The sequence below is a fragment of the Chrysemys picta genome, chromosome 1 (genome assembly GCF_011386835.1).
Source record: "Chrysemys picta bellii isolate R12L10 chromosome 1, ASM1138683v2, whole genome shotgun sequence".
Taxonomy (NCBI): domain Eukaryota; kingdom Metazoa; phylum Chordata; order Testudines; family Emydidae; genus Chrysemys; species Chrysemys picta.
The window spans coordinates 42,114,264-42,132,216 of NC_088791.1; the positions used below are offsets into that span (position 1 = coordinate 42,114,264).

The window sequence follows — 17,953 nt, forward strand, 5'->3', positions numbered from 1 at the left end:
GAACACAGACCGCCACTTCAGCCCCTGTATAACCGCCTGCCCTCATGCCTACGTACAAACTGGAGGCTTTCAGTTGCAACCTCCACCAAATTTTTACTGTTGTTGTATACTGCCATCCTTTAAAGGTTTCAGATTGTACAGTAAGGGCAAACACTGAACAGATGTGACATTAAAATATCTGAGAAGTTTTTAGAAAGAGCTTGTTGCAAACATGTGGCAGATGTTCACTGAACAGGTTTAGATGTACTTGCTATTGTAAACAGGATGCAAGTTTCCTTGGAGTAGCTACAATGTCTGCATAATTGGTGCTTAATGTTTCACTGTAGCAAAAAATCATATAAGAAGCCACATGCTTCCTGTTATTTAAGGAGCTAGTAACCTACTAAAAATCCTTAACTTTATACACTGGAATATGTGAAAGCAGGTCTGAAAAGTGGACTTGTTAGCATCTTAAGTCCCTTTCCCTACTTTTTACATAACAGCTAAATATTTTAAGAAATATGGATTGCAATTTGAAAAAAAAGTTACTCTGTAACGACTAACAAAAGTAATCCATTCAAAATTACAAAGTCGTGGAACATTTCAGCTTTGATGGTCTCCATTAGAGAAACCAGAGAGAAGACCAAAGAAAAACTCATTCATAAAATCTTTGATATTTTAAACAATATATTGTTTGCATAACCTTCCACATTGATGAATTCAATGTATCTTATTTGTCTATATATTTAAAGTTGAAATTTATGAATTGTTTAAAAGTCTTTATATATAGTCCATACAAATACTTTGATTTCCCTCCAGCAGGCTCAATAGCAAGTTTCCCTATGTAGGCACTAACATTTGGGTTACAAGTTAGTTAGCAGCTACTCATCTGTACCAGTAGCTAACATTACAATAAATAAAGAGTTGTGCAATTGAAATGGAAGTGGAAGCAAGCTCTATCTATATTTGTACAGCATCTAGCATAAACAGGGCACTGTTCCATGACTAGGGCATCTTCAGGACTATGGTAACCCACCGTACACTGGAAAAGAGCACATGGAGACTGAATATTCTCCAGGCTAGACCTTCAATTTTAGGATTTATTTCCCTTATCACTATGGCAAAGCCTGAGTTAATGTCTTAGGTGTAGTTAAAAATTAAGCTTTTCTTTTCATTGAGATTTTTAAACCTGAATAAGGGGATGGATGAATCAAGAGTGGGGGGATTGGATAAGTTCACTTGAGAATTGTCAGCATGTTAATTTTTTATTTTATATATTCATATCCAGCAGTTTCAGAATGCCCTTATAAAAAGAACTTAAATGGACCTGAACCTCTTCACATTTAAGTGGCATGGCTATCAATTAGTCATTTTTTCCTGCTCACTTTATAGAAGCCTAACAGAAACCTCTTACCACAAACTCTCCAGAACACATTATTTAGAGATCTGTCACCAACTCCCCTTGTGATGAGATTCAGTCAGATCTCAGCAGCTAGGCCTAGGACAAGGTTGAACAGTACATCCGTAGAAGTCTTTCTACTTTGAAGTAATGGTGATAGAGGTTACTTTGTACTACTCTAGGGTCCAACGGTTTCTGTGCAGCGCGATCTGTCTGTGGGAAATGGAGTCCGAACTGCTGAGGCGTATGCTGACGAGTCTCGCCAGCACGTCACGTTTGGCTGTCGAACTATTCCTTAAGATCCAAAGTGACAATGAGGGTGAGGAGTCCAACGATGCTATCGAGCCGCGTAACGCGTACGACACGAAATTGCTTGTGGCATTCACAGACATGCTCAGCACCGTGGAACCCCGCTTTTGGGCTCGGGAAACAAGCACCGAGTGGTGGGATCACATTGTCATGGAAGTCTGGGATGACGAGCAGTGGTTGCAGAACTTTCGGATGAGAAAAGCCACTTTCATGGGACTCTGTGAGAAGCTCGCCCCCACCCTGAGGCGCAAGGACACGAGATTGAGAGCTACCCTGCCAGTGGAGAAGTGGGTGGCTATTGCAATCTGGAAGCTAGCAACTCCAGACAGCTACCGGTCGGTCGCAAACCAGTTTGGAGTGGGAAAGTCGACTGTTGGAATCGTGTTGATGCAAGTTTGCAAGGCCATTAATCACATCCTACTCAGAAGAACCGTGACTCTGGGTAACGTGCAGGAAATAGTGGATGGCTTTGCACAAATGGGGTTCCCTAACTGTGGAGGGGTGATAGATGGGACACACATTCCTATTCTGGCACCACCCCACCTACGATCCGAGTACGTTAATCGGAAGGGGTATTTCTCTATGGTTCTCCAGATGCGTGTGGATCACCGTGGGTGTTTCATTGACATTAACACAGGCTGGCCCGAAAAGGTGCATGATGCACGCATCTTTCAGAACACTTGTCTGTTCAGGAAGATGCAGGCCAGAATGTTTTTCCCAGAGCGGAAGATCATGGTAGGGGAAGTTGAAATGCCCATTGTGATCCTTGGAGATCCTGCTTACCCGTTAATGCCTTGGCTCATGAAACCCTACACAGGGAGCCTTGACAGCAGCAAGGAACGGTTCAACTACAGGCTGAGCTGGTGCCGAATGACTGTGGAGTATGCCTTTGGCCGTTTAAAGGGCCGCTGGCGATCTCTGTATGGGAAGCTGGACTTGGCCGAAAACAGCATCCCTGCGGTTATATCCGTGTGCTGTGCCCTCCATAATATTTGTGAAGGGAAGGGTCACTCAGGCATGGACCTCCGAGGTTCAACACCTGGAGGCTGAATTTGCACAGCCAGAGAGCAGGGCTATTACAGGGGCTCAGCGCAGGGCTGCAAGGATTAGGGATCCCTTGAGGGAGCAATTTGAGGTGATATCTGGTGCCCTGCACGGGAGTGAAGTGCAGTAGTTCCAATCTTTAGGAATCAGTGTCTGCTTAGCAGACAAGCAAACTTGCAGTGCCTGTTTATTTCCTGGGATAAGGAGTCTTCTACTTTATGCAATAATAAAGAATGTTTTCAAAGCCAAAGAATCCATTTATTGAAAAGAAAAAAAAATATTTATTGAAAAGAAACAAGGGGATGGAGTGGGGAACAGTACAATCAAAGATTCGCATATGTCCTGTCTGGTGTGCTGTGCAGTGAGTGCTATACTATACTGCATGGTGATGGGGGTTGAGTGCAGAGGGTAAGGGTCGTGGTTTTCAGGGCTGGGTGGTGAAGATACTGGTGTTGGAGGCAGCGGGTGGCGTGTAGAACATAGAAGTTGGGGAAAGTGGGTTGAAGGTGACAGTGGGGCACAAGGGAAAGAGTTTTGGGACAAGGGCTGTACGGGGGGGTGTGGCGTTTGCGGTACTGCTCCTCTTTCTGCATGGCTACCAGCTCCTGGATAGCATCTGCTTGACGCTCCAGGATGCTTATGAGCTTATCAGTGCTTTGCTGCCAGTGCGTGGTGCTTTGCCGCCGGTGCACTGCGTTTTCCTGGCGGATCCTGCTTTCTCTCTCCCTCCAGTGCTGTGCTTTCTCATTCTCTTTAATAGATTGCCGCATCACTTCTTGCAGCATGTCTTCTTTACTTTTTTGAGGTCTCTTCCTGAGTCTTTGCAGTCTCTGAGCAGGCGATAAGAGGGACGACTGAGGTCTCAAGGTTGATGCAACTGTATAGGCAAAATGCAACATTTAACAGAGGCAGCATTGTTTATACCAGACAGAGTAATGATTCCCCCCGCACTTAAGGAGTGGAAAACACACAGGGTCTACACAATAGCATAATTTTCCCGTCGGAAACAGAGCACACATATCCCACGGGAGCCTCAAAATGGTGAGTAAAGGGGACTGATTGTTTCTGGGCTGCACTGTCCTCTGGGTTTCTGTGCCTTGGGGAGAGCCAACAACTTCAGGGGGCACCTACACTGAACACTGACCCAACATTTTCCACAGGAGTCCTGGATGATATCTCGCTGCTGAGGGTGACCTGGGAAGCAAGGGAGGGTCTTCTACTGCAAAGCAGCTTCCGCCCTGGCCCATATGCAGCTTGCCTGTGTGCAGCAATGGTCCCCCCGCCCCTTGCGGCACAGTGGCGCAGACACGTTAGCCTGGCTGGGACAAGGACCACGGTGGCTCTCCTGATAAACCTGCGTAAGCGCATTGCACACATTCTGGATGAGACATTCGAGGAGATTACCAAGGCCGATTACCGCAATGTGATAAACCACATGAATGCACTATTCCACATCTAGGCATGCATGCCTAACCCTCCTCTCCCAAAGAGCCCGCATCGAAAAAATTCCTTCCTGAAAAAAAAAAAAAAACGCTTCCTGGGAACCTGCTCTTCTGTTTGTTCTCCACCAAGTACCGGCCACTGCGACTGGCTACCTTCCTCCTGGCTCAAGAAGAGCTCCTGGCTGCATGGCTCCAGGGATTCCGGGGTGTCTCCATCCGGCCCACCACCATCACTCCCGTTTTCCTCCTCCTCCTCCGCCCCCCACACCGGCTCTGAAGTGTCCATGGTGGTGCTCGGAGTGGAGGTGGGGTTAACCCCAAGTATTGCATCCAGCTCTTTGTAGAATCGGCAGGTCGCGGGGGGAGCACCCGAGCGGCCATTTGCGTTGCGGGCTTTGCGGTAGGCACTCCACAGATCCTTCACTTTAATCCTGCACTGCAGGGCGTCCCGGTCATGGCCCCTTTCCATCATGTCCTTTGATACGTTCCCAAAGGTATCGTAATTCCTACGGCTGGAGCGCAGCTGGGACTGTACAGCTTCCTCCCCCCAAACACTGATGAGGTCCAGCAACTCGCCATTGCTCCATGTTGGGGCTCGCTTGGCGCGTGGAGGCATGGTCACCTGGAAAGATTCGCTGATAGCACTCCACGCCACGCTGGGCTGAGCAAACAGGAAGGGGATTTTTAAAATTCCTGGGGAATGTAAAGGGTCGGTCACATGGTTGGTTACCTGAGGCCAGGGCAGTAGAGTTTGAACTGATGACCAGAGTGGCTAGAACAGGCATTGTGGGATACTGCCGAATAATTCTGGAGGCCATTCACAGTGCATTGGGCGGCCACACTGGCGCCGCAGCGCTGCAACGGCAGCGCAATACTCACTATTCCTCTCGGAGAGGTGGAGTACATGCAGCACTGCAACCACAGAGATACAGCACTGCAAATGCCTTGCCAGTGTGGACGGGGAGTGAGTTACAGGAGCCTTTACAGTGCTGTAACTCGCAAGTGTAGCGAAGGCCTTAGTGAAATAAACAAAATGATCTTTTGGAAGTGAAAAAACTTTCACCAAAATTATTGCTGATTTGAGATTTAATGAGAAGATTTTTAAGTGGCAAATACCACTGTTTTAATTAGGTTTAAGTTACCACTCTAAGGCTAGGTCTATACTACCCGCCTGAATCGGCGGGTAGAAATCGACCTCTCGGGGATCGATTTATCGATCCCCCAATCGGCGCTCTTACTCCACCAGCGGAGGTGGTAGTAAGCGCCGCCGACAGAAAGCCGCAGAAGTCGATTTTGCCGCTGTCCTCACAACGGGGTAAGTCGGCTGCGATACGCCGAATTCAGCTACGCTATTCACGTAGCTGAATTTGCGTATCTTAAATCGACTCCCTCCTGTAGTGTAGATGTACCCTAATAAGGCTGCCTCTACACTACAGACCTTAAAGAGGCATAGCTGTACTACTACAGATGTGCCACTGTAAGGTCTCCCGTGTAGCTGTTCTATGCTGCTGGAGAGAGCTCTCCTGCTGGCATAATTAAATCACCACAACAAGCGGTGGTAGCTATGTCTCCTGCCGACACAGAACTATTCACACTGGTGCTTTTGTTAGTGAAACTTATGTCAATCAGGGGTGTGTTTTTTCCACACCCCTACTGGCAAAAGTGCTAGTGTAGACAAAGCCTAAGGCCCTGTCTACAATAAGGCAAGTCAACTGAAGGTATGAAGTTAATGCACATACATTAAAAGGTGTTAAACCCTTGAGTGGATCTCTCACTCAGGAATAAAATAGTTTTAGTTCAGGACACTTTACTCCTGAGATCAAACACAGCTTTAACACCCTTTATGTGCTGACTTCACACCTTCAGGAAAGTTAAGGCAAATCAATTGAATGTCCTCATACAGATAAACCTTAAGAGCCTGAGCAGCTTTGTCTGGTTAAGTCCCAGTTACAGTGTGCCAGGAACTGTTTAGAACAGTGCTTATGTAGACACTGGGGTAAAATAGGTCTGGCTCAGAATACAAGTCAGCATGGCTCCTATAGTTCAGTGTGTAACTGTTTAAACCACTATAGTTCTCTAGTTTGAGACAGGGTCTAGAAGCTTGGTTCCTCGCCGTTAGATGATCTGTGAGAGTGAAAGTGTCTTGCGTAGACCCCACTAGCTAAACAAAATGAAAGCTGCACAGCTGTCCTTAATTTGGGCCACAGCTCCTTTTTGGGGGAATAGGCAAAAGGTTCTGACTTGAGACCCCAGAATTAGATGGCAGCCCTCTAGTAAGGTGGAAGGGAAAGTAAAACTGTCTTAAAGTGAGCTAGTTTTAAGAGGGAGAGGGGGAGAGAAGAGGGATATCTACCAATCAAATGAATGAGATGCCATGTTTAGGATAAAAAATCCTTGACATACACTAGAATGCATCAGGATTTTGATCTACTGATGTCTGCTCTGCTATTCATCCTAGCTCAGAGACAGCATTCAGCACCCAGGGCTTGAGAATGCAAAAGTTTGCATTTAATACCTGAACAGCCACTTACATTTTCATCCTTAACACAAAATATGAACCCAGGCCCCTTTCAACAGGTGATGCATTAGAGCAGGGATCAGCAACCTTTGGCATGTGACTCACCAGGGTAAGCCCCCGGCAGGCCGGTTTGTTTACCTGTCACGTCCGCAGGTTTGGCCGATCACAGCTCCCACTGGCCGCGGTTCACCGCTCCAGGCCAATGGGGGTGGCGGGAAGCGGTGGTCAGCAAATCCCTCGGCCCACGCCTCTTCCCACCGCCCCCATTGCGCTGGAGCAGCGAACTGTGGCCAGTGGGAGCCGCGATCGCCCAAACCTATGGACGCAGCAGGTTAACAAACCGGCCTGGCCCACCAGGGTGCTTACCCTGGCAAGCTGCGTGCCAAACGTTGCCGATCCTTGCATTAGAGCCACACAATTTGACAAATTTTATCCACTGTTTGGTTAGAGTTACTCTTTTACTGAAGTTTCCAAAATAAAATGTTATTGAAATATTCCTAAAACACACCATAAATTATGGTATGTTCACATTATAACTTAAGCATTGACACCTGGCAAAATGCTTCCAAACTGGGCAAATGTTTGGATTTTCTACCAATATTGGTTTTGGTCATGCAGATACTGTAAAGGAGAGAGAGGTGCAAACAGCTTTAGTGGGGCAGAGACGCTCTGTCATTACCTTATGCAAGCCTCCCCAACTCCAAAAATATACTGAACCCCCTGCACACCAGTGACTGACTGTCTATCTCCTGCAGAGCACTAGAGCTAACTGAGCTCTGGGAGCAGTTTACAACCTTTTGCTCAAGTCTCTCCTCACTTAGCCCATACCTAGACTTCTGAGATACCTCTCCACATACTTCTCTGAAGGCTGTTTTGCAGTATCACGGTTCATAATGTGTCTATTCTGGAAGGGTCTCCCTCCGTTAAGGGCAGCATCATGGGAACAGGCACAAGAAATTCACTGAACTCCCTTTGTGGAAGAGTCAAAAAAGGGGGAGGGGAAGAAGTGCCAAGTATAGATGCACAAGAGCCGGAGGCAGCAATGTTTTGTTTTATTTAGCAAGCTAACAATGATTTCTTACACAGAAACTTAGTCATTATACATGGAACCCTGGTGTAAACTTATCAAGCATTAAGAAATAAACCATGCTGAAGAAGACTTATTGCAGGAGTTAGGGATGCACATTTGATCATGTCAGACTGCTTAAAACTACAGCAAGACAACATTTTAAACTTTCCTAGTCTCTTCTGCAGCTGTTAACAGGTTGAAGCTGCTAAACTGTATCACTTCTAAGATGTGATACAACACTGAAGATGTTTTGCTCTCAATAAACACAAGAAAACCAGCTATTGCAATTAGATTAGGCTCGAGCATACGCCAAAATCTTCCTGGGGCCCAGTGTATCCAATATGTCAATCACATGAGTCAGAATCTCAACAATGGGTCTTTAAACTTAGACAAAATTCTCACATCACCATAAGTAACATCTTTCTAACCCAATCCCAGATACCTCCAATGGAACATTCTAGTATCTTGCCTAATGGCAGAAACACACAAGAGGAACAAATAGAGTTAAGTGGTACTTCAGCTCTGGATAGAAGGCTCACAAATCCAGTTGTTGCAGTTCTCTCTGGAACTGGTCACCTCTAACTATCATGTCTTTAAGACACTGTGGGGGAGGTAATGGATCTTATTCAGAGATCTGAGAAAATACACAAAGTATCAGATTATCTTTCCCCTCTGGGTTTTTACTATCCATACTTCTTTCAGTTTTGAAGAGTTGAGCAGCTAGCTGCTCCTCACTTCAGCAGGTGCAGGTAATCCCCAAAATTCAATTTTATTCATTACTGGCTTACAATCTAACCATCCAGTTTCAAACCAAGATACTACCACAGTTAAGTCAACAACCCATTCCTCCATTAGCCTGGTTCTTCCATCGTTTTGTTGGAAGGAGTTGTATTCAGTTTAGTCTACAGTTAAACTGAAGGTTTCTATAATACAAAGCCACACTATAAAATTGTTATTTTGAATAAGGCTACTACATCCGAGCTATGACCTATATTAAACTAAAAATATTAACAATGCTCAACTCTAGAAGAATATTTTGATTTTTTTGAGCATTTAAGGCTTTGTTTTCTACCTTCTCCCTCCCCTCTGCCCCCCACTCAAGTTCTAGAGATCATTCCATCCAAGTCACCATTACTCCAGAGGAGCTGTACCACTAAAGTTTCCTCAGCCAACAGTGCCCCCAGGACTCTTTATGCTATATAGTACAGAAAAGTAAGTGGACCCTTGTGTCTGTCATACTCTCATCTTTCCCCACTCATCTACCTCTGGCTACCCCTCTACAAGGGCTGGATGGAGAAAAGGAAGTAGTGCTGTGCAGGCAACACTGCCTATCATAACGGAATGGGATAGGTCTACATGCAGCAGAACCGTCAGCTCCAACATGAAATCCAAGGGGCACCAGCTAGTCCTAAGTGCACCTCATTCACCAAATAAAGTTTTCTTTAATGTGAAGCGACTGAATACAAGAGGTACAATTCCAATTTAAGGGGACTGAGGGCAAGTCTACACTACATTGATGCAGCTGCACCAATGTAGCGCATCTGGTAAAGACATGCTATGCTGACGGGAGAGTGCTCTCCTGTTGGCATAATTACTCCACCTCAGCAAGAAGTGGAAGCCGCAAAAGCGCCAGTGTGAACAGTGCAAAAGGCATATTTCTGGGGACGGGGGGCGAAGAGAGCTTTGTCACACTCCTGAGCAATGCAAGTTAGATAGACTTAAGCAGTAGTGGAGGCGTGCCCTGAGTTATTTAGTCTAAAGGAGATAGTCTCTACTGTGAAAGTGAACAAATTCCTTTATCTGGCCCTCTTTTCCTCTGTCCGGTTGCCCTTTTTGTAAGGCTCTGCTTGTGCCTCACTACTTTTCCGCTTTCCCTGCTCCTAGCTTGTGCCAAGGTTGCTCATATGGGCTCTACACATCTCTTGTGGCATAAATACCAAAGCACCACAATCAAATAGATGTAAGTATATTTGTTTTCACTGTGCTCCTATGACAATGTAAGATATGCACTGTGGGTAAGAACAGCACAGGCATGCTCCGCTATTGTGGTGGCAGGGACAGGGAGAGAGGAATAGTAAAGTTGCTGAGATTATGGAACAAATCTTTGCAGATCCAGATAGATCAAAAAATCCACTAGCTTCAAGTATCTAAATTAAGCAAGTATACTTTTGTAAATGTAATCATGTTTCTAGAACAAAATATTTTGGATATGTATATAATAGATCATTTCCTTCAATCAGTGTCATTTCCAGACATTCAGCTGACATGCTCCTTAAAAAAAGCCTCCCAAACTTACTGCATCTTTTCATAAAAAAATTAGACCAAACAACACAGAAATTCATCCCGGAGATGCTGTCTTAACAATAAATTAAGTCTGACAGTCCAAGTTCTTAAACATTTGAGCCTCAAATAATTAAGTTAGCCATCTATATTTCAGTGTCTAATCCAGGGGTTGGCAACCTTTCAGAAGTGGTGTGCCAAGTCTTCATTTATTCACTCTAATTTAAGGTTTCGCGTGCCAGTAATACATTTTAACGTTTAAGGTTTCTTTCTCTAAGTCTATAATATATAACTAAACTATTGTTGTATATAAAGTAAATAAGGTTTTTAAAATGTTTAAGAAGCTTCAATTAAATTAAAATGCAGAGCCCCCCGGACTGGTGGCCAGGACCTGGGCAGTGTGAGTGCCACTGAAAATCAGCTTGCGTGCCGCGTTCGGCACGCGTGCCATAGGTTGCCTACCCCTGGTCTAATCTCTGCATTTCTGTCTTAAATTTCCTACATGTAATTCAAGGGGAAAAAAATAAATAATAGGAGACAACACTATTTGATGTTGGATAGAAAGGAGGCCCTTCTCCCGTAGTGAAGTTATTTGCAACTATGTGAAACTACTCAGAGTACCTCTCAAAGTAGCACAGATGCCAGTCACTCCAGGGCTACAAGTCAGGCTAAGGAGCTGTAACTGGGACCACATTTAGTTATGTAACTAGACTCCAACTCACCCATGCGACTTACAGATCAGATAAGCATTGATTTGTGCAAGTTGGTAGCAAATATTTATTTGCAGTACTATTTTTAATGCAACAGTACACAACCTCCAAGATAAGAGGTCAGACAATGTATTTTTAAGCTCCCCCTTCCTCACTCACTATTGTCTGGAAAGGCAGGTAGAAGCAAACAGAATATAAATGAACAATTTAAGAGGGATAACACGTTAGTCCCTCTATGGAGAAACCATGGAATCTTCTAGTTTTAAAGCTCCTAATTCTTTGTTCAGTCTAAGTTTTAAGTATGGCATCTTTAAAAGATTACCAGGATTACATAACGTTTCCAGGGAAGATTTTTACTATTCATATATAAGCAAATCCAAGAGTTAATACATTAGTGCAATTGCAATACTTCAAATCATAGATTTGTTCTATGTATCTCTGTTCTGAACTACCTGTTCCACTGGAAAAGTGGGTATCACCCAAAAAAATATTAGTCAACTTTCATGACTGGTCAATCCTATGAAGCACTTTCAGCATTTTTCCTAGTAAGCCACCTCTGCAAATCGGTCCAATGTTGAGAGGGAGCACACAGCAGCTCACAAAAATGAGTATATTTGCAAATTGTGCAGAGGTGGACTAGGATAGTTAAGTGTCTCACTAAGATGAAGAGACACCAACAAGCACTACCACAGGAAATCTAACCAATAGAGTTGCTCTTATAAGTGAAATAAGGAGAGTCAAAGACAGGATCACAAATGTGACCTAATTTAGATAGCAGCAATCAGACACCTTACAACCTTGTCTGGGAGTTGTGGAAAACATTACTCTCCGCCCCCAGACTCTCATGGAAAGAGGGGGGTGGGCAGGAAGAGGAAGAACGAGAATTTTCTTCTGTAGCAGCTAAGCTCAATGCAGAGAAGAGGGGGAGGAGGAATGAACTTTCCCCAGAAGGAGCTGCCACATTCTGGGGGTGGGGAATGGGATGAGAAGCGAGAACCTTCCTCAGCAGCACCAGCTACACCCTTCTGCAGACGGATAATAGGGAAGGGAAATAAAAATCCACCCAGACTCTCCAGCCTGGGGCGGGGATGATGGGGCAGGGAAGGAAGCGCGGACTCTCCCCAGCAGCAGCCACCATCTCCGCCAGCTTGGTCTGCAGCCAAACAACCCCACAAGAATGCAACGCGGTCACATGACCTCCGGCGGACATGCAGTTCCCGTCCCTCTCCAGGGAGACCCTGTGCCATTCTGTACTGACGCAGTTACAAATACAGGCACAGGCTGGCCCTCTCCCCCAGCGTATCTCCTCAGTCACGGCACTGCTTGGGTGATGGTTGTCAAGGCCTTCTCGTTCCCTTCCCATGAACTTGCCTCAGTCTCCGTGCCCTCACAGATTCCCCAGTGCTGGGATCATGGCGCCCAGCTTCTCCCTTTGCACCAGCCTCCCCCGACAGCTCCTCAGTCCTGCCTAGCTGCAGCTGCCCCGGCTGGAAGATGCTGTCAGCAGCAGACAATCCGGGCGTGCCTGGCTATTGGCTTCAATGCGGTCCACTCCCCACTCCTCTTCCTCCTGACTCAGTCCTCACCATGGTTCGCTGCGGAGAAGTGGCCAAGACAGAGGTGGGGGAGGGGAATGGGAGGGGAAAGAAGGAAAAAAACAACAAAACCAAACCCACCAAGACAGCAGCCGCCATTTCACACAATAACAGGCAGAACCTGAGCGAGTAGCCCAACCAAGCATCCTACGGAGAGAGAAAGAGAGAGACAGAGAGACACACACACGAGTTAGACAGGAAAAAATACCCTCAGACTCCGCCCTAGCCACAAGACATTTAATCACTTCCGCCCCCATACTCGATGCCTTGTTACAGCCGCCTCCTCTGCGTCCAGATCCCTTTATCTCAACTCCTTCCTACCGCAGCAGCAGTTCTTTACAGCCCCTCTATGCCCAAGGTACGGGGAAGGCTAGGCTATGGCACCGCTGCTAGCGGCTTCTCTGGTCACCCGCTTGTGGTGGCTCCATCAAGGCAGGGTAAAGAGCTGCCAGCCCAGCTTTTATGTGGTGCCCCGAGTTTGCGCACTGAAGGACGCTCGCTCAGCCCCTGGTGGGTGTCGAATGAAACCCCAGCTGCCAACTCCCTTCTCTCACTCAGCCATTGCTGGAGGGGCTGAAGCCAAACGGGGAATGCGGGGCGGTGTGTTGGCAGCACACACAGGGAGGGGATGTGGGGGAAGGGAAGGAGCTCAGCATAAACAGAGGGGCTGCGCCTGTCTCACACACACACTTACCTCTTGCTCTGCCTGTGACTAGTCCTTGACAAAGCCCTGGCTGGGATGATTTAGTTGGGGACTGGTCCTGCTTTGAGCAGGGGGTTGGACTAGATGACGTCCTGAGGTCCCTTCCAACCCTGATATTCTGATAGTCCAGATTAGAGCTGCCCCAGACCTGCCCCCACAAGTGTCATTCGCTAAAGGGAAGCCTTGCAGGCAAAGCTGGCCCTAGTGCCCCAGTCTCGCTCCTTGGAGGAGGTTCCCCTAGGCAGGCCTGCGCTAAACCTCGGTCACTTGTGGAGAGACTTCTTCAGCCAGACCTGCCTCAGGTCTCCACTAACTGGGGAGGAAAAGGGGGAGATCCCATCAGCCAGCAACCCTCCATAGTTCACCGAATGGGTTTTTGTCTCTTATCCCCCGTCTCACTCTGTGTGGGGGATATTGCCTGGGTCTGGCAGCCTCCCCCAAAGCCTGTGTGTGTCAGTAGGGATGGGCCAGGCTCACAAGAGGTCAGAGGGCAGGCTGGCGAAGGGGCTCACTTGGGGGCAGGCTGACGACAGGTTTCGAGGTCTGCGTCCCTGCGGAAAACAGGGTCTCGCTCCGCGCTTTAGGTCACCCACAGCATCATTTTGGGGCCGAGCCCCCCCGCCTGTGGACTCCGCTGCACGATCGCCCCGAGTCTCCCCCCAGACACAGTCCCCTCGCCCCCGCCGTCCCCTAGGCTGCCACTTTCTAGCATTTTTCGATCGCGGGTCGCGCTCTCTGGCCCCGGCTATCGAACAGTTTAAGATCACGAGAAAACCCCCTTTGTAAAATGGACATGGCACGAGGGAGGACTTAACGGACACAGACTGCGCTCCAGCCCACAAGCAAAATGGCGGCCGTTTGGCTTCGCCCTGGCAACCTTGCCCCTGCCGGACGGGAGGGGTGAGCCCCGTGTAGCGGGAGGGAGGGGAGAGCGGCGGGCGCCATTTTCTCAGAGAGGCGGGGACATAGAGGGAGCGTAGGAGGCTGAGAGGAGGGGGACGGCAGCGGCAGGGGGGCTGTACACAGGTCCCAAGGCAAAGGCGCTTCCCAGCTGGTCCCTGCAGGGTTCCGAGTCGGTCTGTGGAACCCCTCTGCTCACTCCCCTTTACCAATCCGCATTGGTTTGGTTGGGGTAGGAAAGGGGCTCAGCTAAGGGGGAGCTGCTGCCTGGCCTGTGATCATTACAGGTGAGTCTCCTGTTATGATGATCGTTCCTGCCGAGGGGGAAGGAGTAAGAGTTAAAACGTTAGGGAGGCAGCCATAGGAGCCGAGGAAGAATTGGTGGGTGCTGTGTACCCACCGGCAGCTCCCCTCGCCGCCGCCGCCTCCTCCTCCCCTGAGTCCTGCTTCTCCCGCCCAGCGCTTGAGCCGGGAAACAACTGTTTCCCGCGGCAAGGCGGTGGGAGGGAGGGGGAAGAGGCGGGGATTTGGGGAGGGGTCCAATAGGAGCAGGGAGAGGGCGGAGGCGGGGCGGGGCCGGGGGCGAGCACCCACCAGTGCCAAGGAAAGTTGGCGCCTGTGGAGGCATCTCTTTACATTTGGGAGGGGTGCGAGGTCCCCTCCCCTCTAAACCGTGAATGATTCTGTATAAATTGCTTTGGATTGTGTTTCATGTTGTATGGGTTGGTTTGAAAATGAAAGGGAGTCGTTATATCTTGTGAATACGGTGGGTTACTGTAACTGAAGGTGCCAAGGGTATTTTTTTTTTGGCAGTTATGCTGGATTTATGCATTATGATTAAAACCAAACAAACCCAAAAGGGGCTATTATGTGACATACAACATAAATTTCTGTTGACCCAACATTTAAGAGCAGGCGTGTGTAATAGTATGATTGCATATTGGATTGTATGCATAAAGCTTAGAAAATAGTCATCTTTATCCTGTATATTTTGGTTTTGTGATACTAAAATGGCTCCTTACAGGCCTAATTTCTCTCCCTCCCTCCCTTTTAACATTTCTTCTGTCCTGTAACCTGAACAAATGGAAAACAGTTTTAAAGTTTCTGTGTCAATTTAAAAGGGGATGATTCTCCCTACCCCCTTTGTAGAGACGGTAAGGAGCCTAAGGTATGCACCTCTACCCCGATATAATGCAACCCGATATAACACGAATTTGGATATAACACGGTAAAGCAGTGCTCCGGGGGGGGAGGGGGCAGAGGGCGGGCCCACACATGCTGGCGGATCAAAGCAAGTTCGATATAACGTGGTTTTACCTATAACACGGTAAGATTTTTTGGCTCCCGAGGAAAGCGTTATATCGGGGTAGAGGTGTATTTAAAATACTCATCTTTGCCGCCTTATTTTAGTTTTTTATATCTAGCATTCATGTTTCCTTGTGTGGCACATCTAAATCTTTTTTTATTGAAAGGCATTAGTGGAGTAGACCCTACTGCTGCAGGTGTAGGGGAGGAGAAATAAACAGTCCAGTGTGTAGTACAAAATAGGGGAGAAATATAATGTAGTTCAATTAGAAAGGTCCTGTATTCTCCTATATTCAGTCATTTAGGAATGTGCAGTAGTTAAAAGCCCTGAGGTCCCTAAAATTGTATACCCTACATTTGATTAAAGTCAGAACTTAAGAATGGTTAGCCTTAGGGCTTGGCTACACTTGCAAGTTAGAGCGCACTAAAGCCGCCCAGTGTGCTCTAACTCACTCCCACACTGGCAAGGCATGTAGAACGCTCTGACTCCATGGCTAGAGCACTCCTGGTACTCCACCTCAGCGAGAGGAATAAGGTCTGATGCTTCTTGGCTGAGATGCCCCGTCAGTGTGAATGAGGTGTTGTATTACTGTGCTCTGATTTTGGGACATTTCCGGAGGTCAATCCCCTTAAGTCAAATGGCTACTCCAGTAATTGTTTTGAACTCAGCTGTAGGAATGTGCATATGCCCTTTCAAAGCTCCGTTTCTGACAGCCGGCATGCTTATCTGCTCCGCGACAAAGCAAACATTACTTAGGAATGTTGCTTGCTGTCAGTGTGTGAGAGAGAGAGGCTGGGAGTGAGGGGGGTCTGAACTTACAAGACAGCATGGTGACACACTCTCAGCACCCCAAAAACCCACTCTCTCTCCCCACATACACACAACACACTCCCTGTCACACTCCACCCCACCCCCCACATTTGAAAAGCATGTTGCAGCCAATTGAACCCTGGGATAGCTGCACATAATGCACCGCTCCCAATGCCACTGCAAGTGCCGCAAATGTGGCCACGCCAGTGCGTTGCAGCTGTCAGTGTGGACAGACTGCAGCACTTTCCCTACTGCGCTCCCTGAAGGTTGGTTTAACTCAAAGCGCTTTACATCTGCAAGAGTAGCCAAGCCCTTAGTTTATTTACATCATCCTAAAGGAACTAGTAATGAAAAGGCTTTTTTGCTTTTTGAGACCTACCTCAGTGAACTGAAAGAGATGGCTGACATAGGTAGGATACCTAAATGCTTGACCATAAACATTGTACATTTTAAGTTACTTATGGTAAATGTGGAGTAAAAATTGTAATTTCCCTCTTTTGTCCTTTAGAGATTCTAAAAATGGTGGCCCTATGCTGATGTTGTGGTAATCTAATCAGCTCGGGTCCTCCACACCCCATGCAGTGCGTTTGTCTGTAGCACATTACTGGCTTGTTATGTTTACATGAAAAGGCTGTTTTCTTCAAATCATATTAGTTCAGACAAGAAATGGATGTGTGCATGGTTCCTCAGTTGAGGAGCAGGATGAAGGGGAGTGCAACAGAGTTGTAAGAGGGAGGAATTGATTTTGTAACAGACTTTTCTCTTCAGAAAAATGACTTGTAATATTAGTCACTGTATATCTTATTATTTCCCTCCTTTAGTGTGTGTGTATGTTTGTTCCTTCACCACTAATAACTTGTCCTGTAAAGTTCAGTTTAATATTACCTTTATAGACAAGGATATTTTATTTTATTAGCTGTATACACATACAACTTATCCTAACCTCTTGGCACCCTTTTTAATTATGTAAAAATGAGATCAGACATAAAGGCAAAACCTGCAACCTCCATCATATATAACACTAGATAATCAGACCTTACAGTAAGAAATAAAGTAAAAATCTTCCTCCAGAGCCTCCCTAAAACATCCTTTCCCCAAGAATCTCTCTTTATAAATGTAGAATATCTTAGGCTATGTCTACACTACAGACCTTACAGCTGATATAGGGTCTCCCATGTAGCTGGCTCTCCTGAGAGCTCTCTTGTTGGCATAATTAAACCATCCCCAATGAGCGGCTTTAGCTATGTTGGTAGGAGAGTGTCTCCTGCTGACATAGCGCTGTTCACACCAGCACTTTTGTTGATGAAACTTTTTCACACCCCTGACTGACAGAAGTTTTACCGACAAAAGTGGTAGTGTAGACAAAGCCTTAGTTTCCCTCCCTATTCACGGTAGTGGTGAAAATAAACAATTTCTTCTGGTATCAGCAGACTTTTTTGACGTTGTTGCAGCTGCTTATCAGTCACCTATTCTGTTACATTCTCTTAGTTGGCTATTAATAGGCTTGGCAGAATTACATTTTTATTATAATTTTGACGGGTAAGATCAATGTTTATTTTTAAGCATTTAAATTTTTTTTTATTGAGTTCAATTTTCTCAGTTGTCGAACTCAGGCACAATAATTGTTTAATGATAGTAGGCGTTGAGATTCAAAAAGTTAGCTTTATAACCATTAAAACACATTTTCAACATCACAAGTCAAAATATAAAAACTAAATATCCTTATTTGAACTGTTAAGTTCCCCAGCAGCATTTTTCTTATTTTACCTGTCTGTAAATGTTGATTATTGTCAATGGAAATATTTTTTCCTTGGTTTGTGTGCACAGAGAAATCAGCGTTTACTGACAAAAATCTAATTCTTCCAAGCCTAGTTATAATGTACAGGTCC

The 17,953-nt window shown here is 46.4% G+C and overlaps 1 protein-coding gene and 1 long non-coding RNA gene across 16 annotated transcripts in view; one reads left to right on the forward strand and one right to left on the reverse strand.

Annotated features, from left to right (window-relative positions):
• Positions 1–2,988: 2,988 nt before the first annotated feature.
• LOC101932020 (uncharacterized) lies at positions 2,989–14,413 on the reverse strand. 2 transcript variants are annotated; one of them, XR_002889485.3, is made up of 3 exons: positions 14,349–14,413; positions 12,427–12,492; positions 2,989–3,608 (listed from the first exon to the last, which is right to left on the reverse strand). It is a non-coding gene; the product is annotated as an uncharacterized LOC101932020 (long non-coding RNA). The 2 variants fall into 2 exon arrangements; XR_002889484.3 differs by lacking the exon at positions 14,349–14,413 and adding an exon at positions 13,040–13,897.
• The window catches only part of POT1 (protection of telomeres 1), a 157,812-nt gene continuing 153,818 nt past the window's right edge, over positions 13,960–17,953 (forward strand). For 4 of the 14 annotated variants that reach the window (XR_010590007.1, XM_042844109.2, XM_065555534.1 and 1 more), the window contains exon 1: positions 13,992–14,235. The gene's annotated coding sequence lies outside the window, so the exon portion shown is untranslated. Of the gene's footprint in view, positions 14,236–14,690; positions 14,715–17,953 lie in introns of those variants that run through there. The other 10 variants (XR_010590009.1, XM_005286125.4, XM_065555525.1 and 7 more) reach the window with 8 other exon arrangements.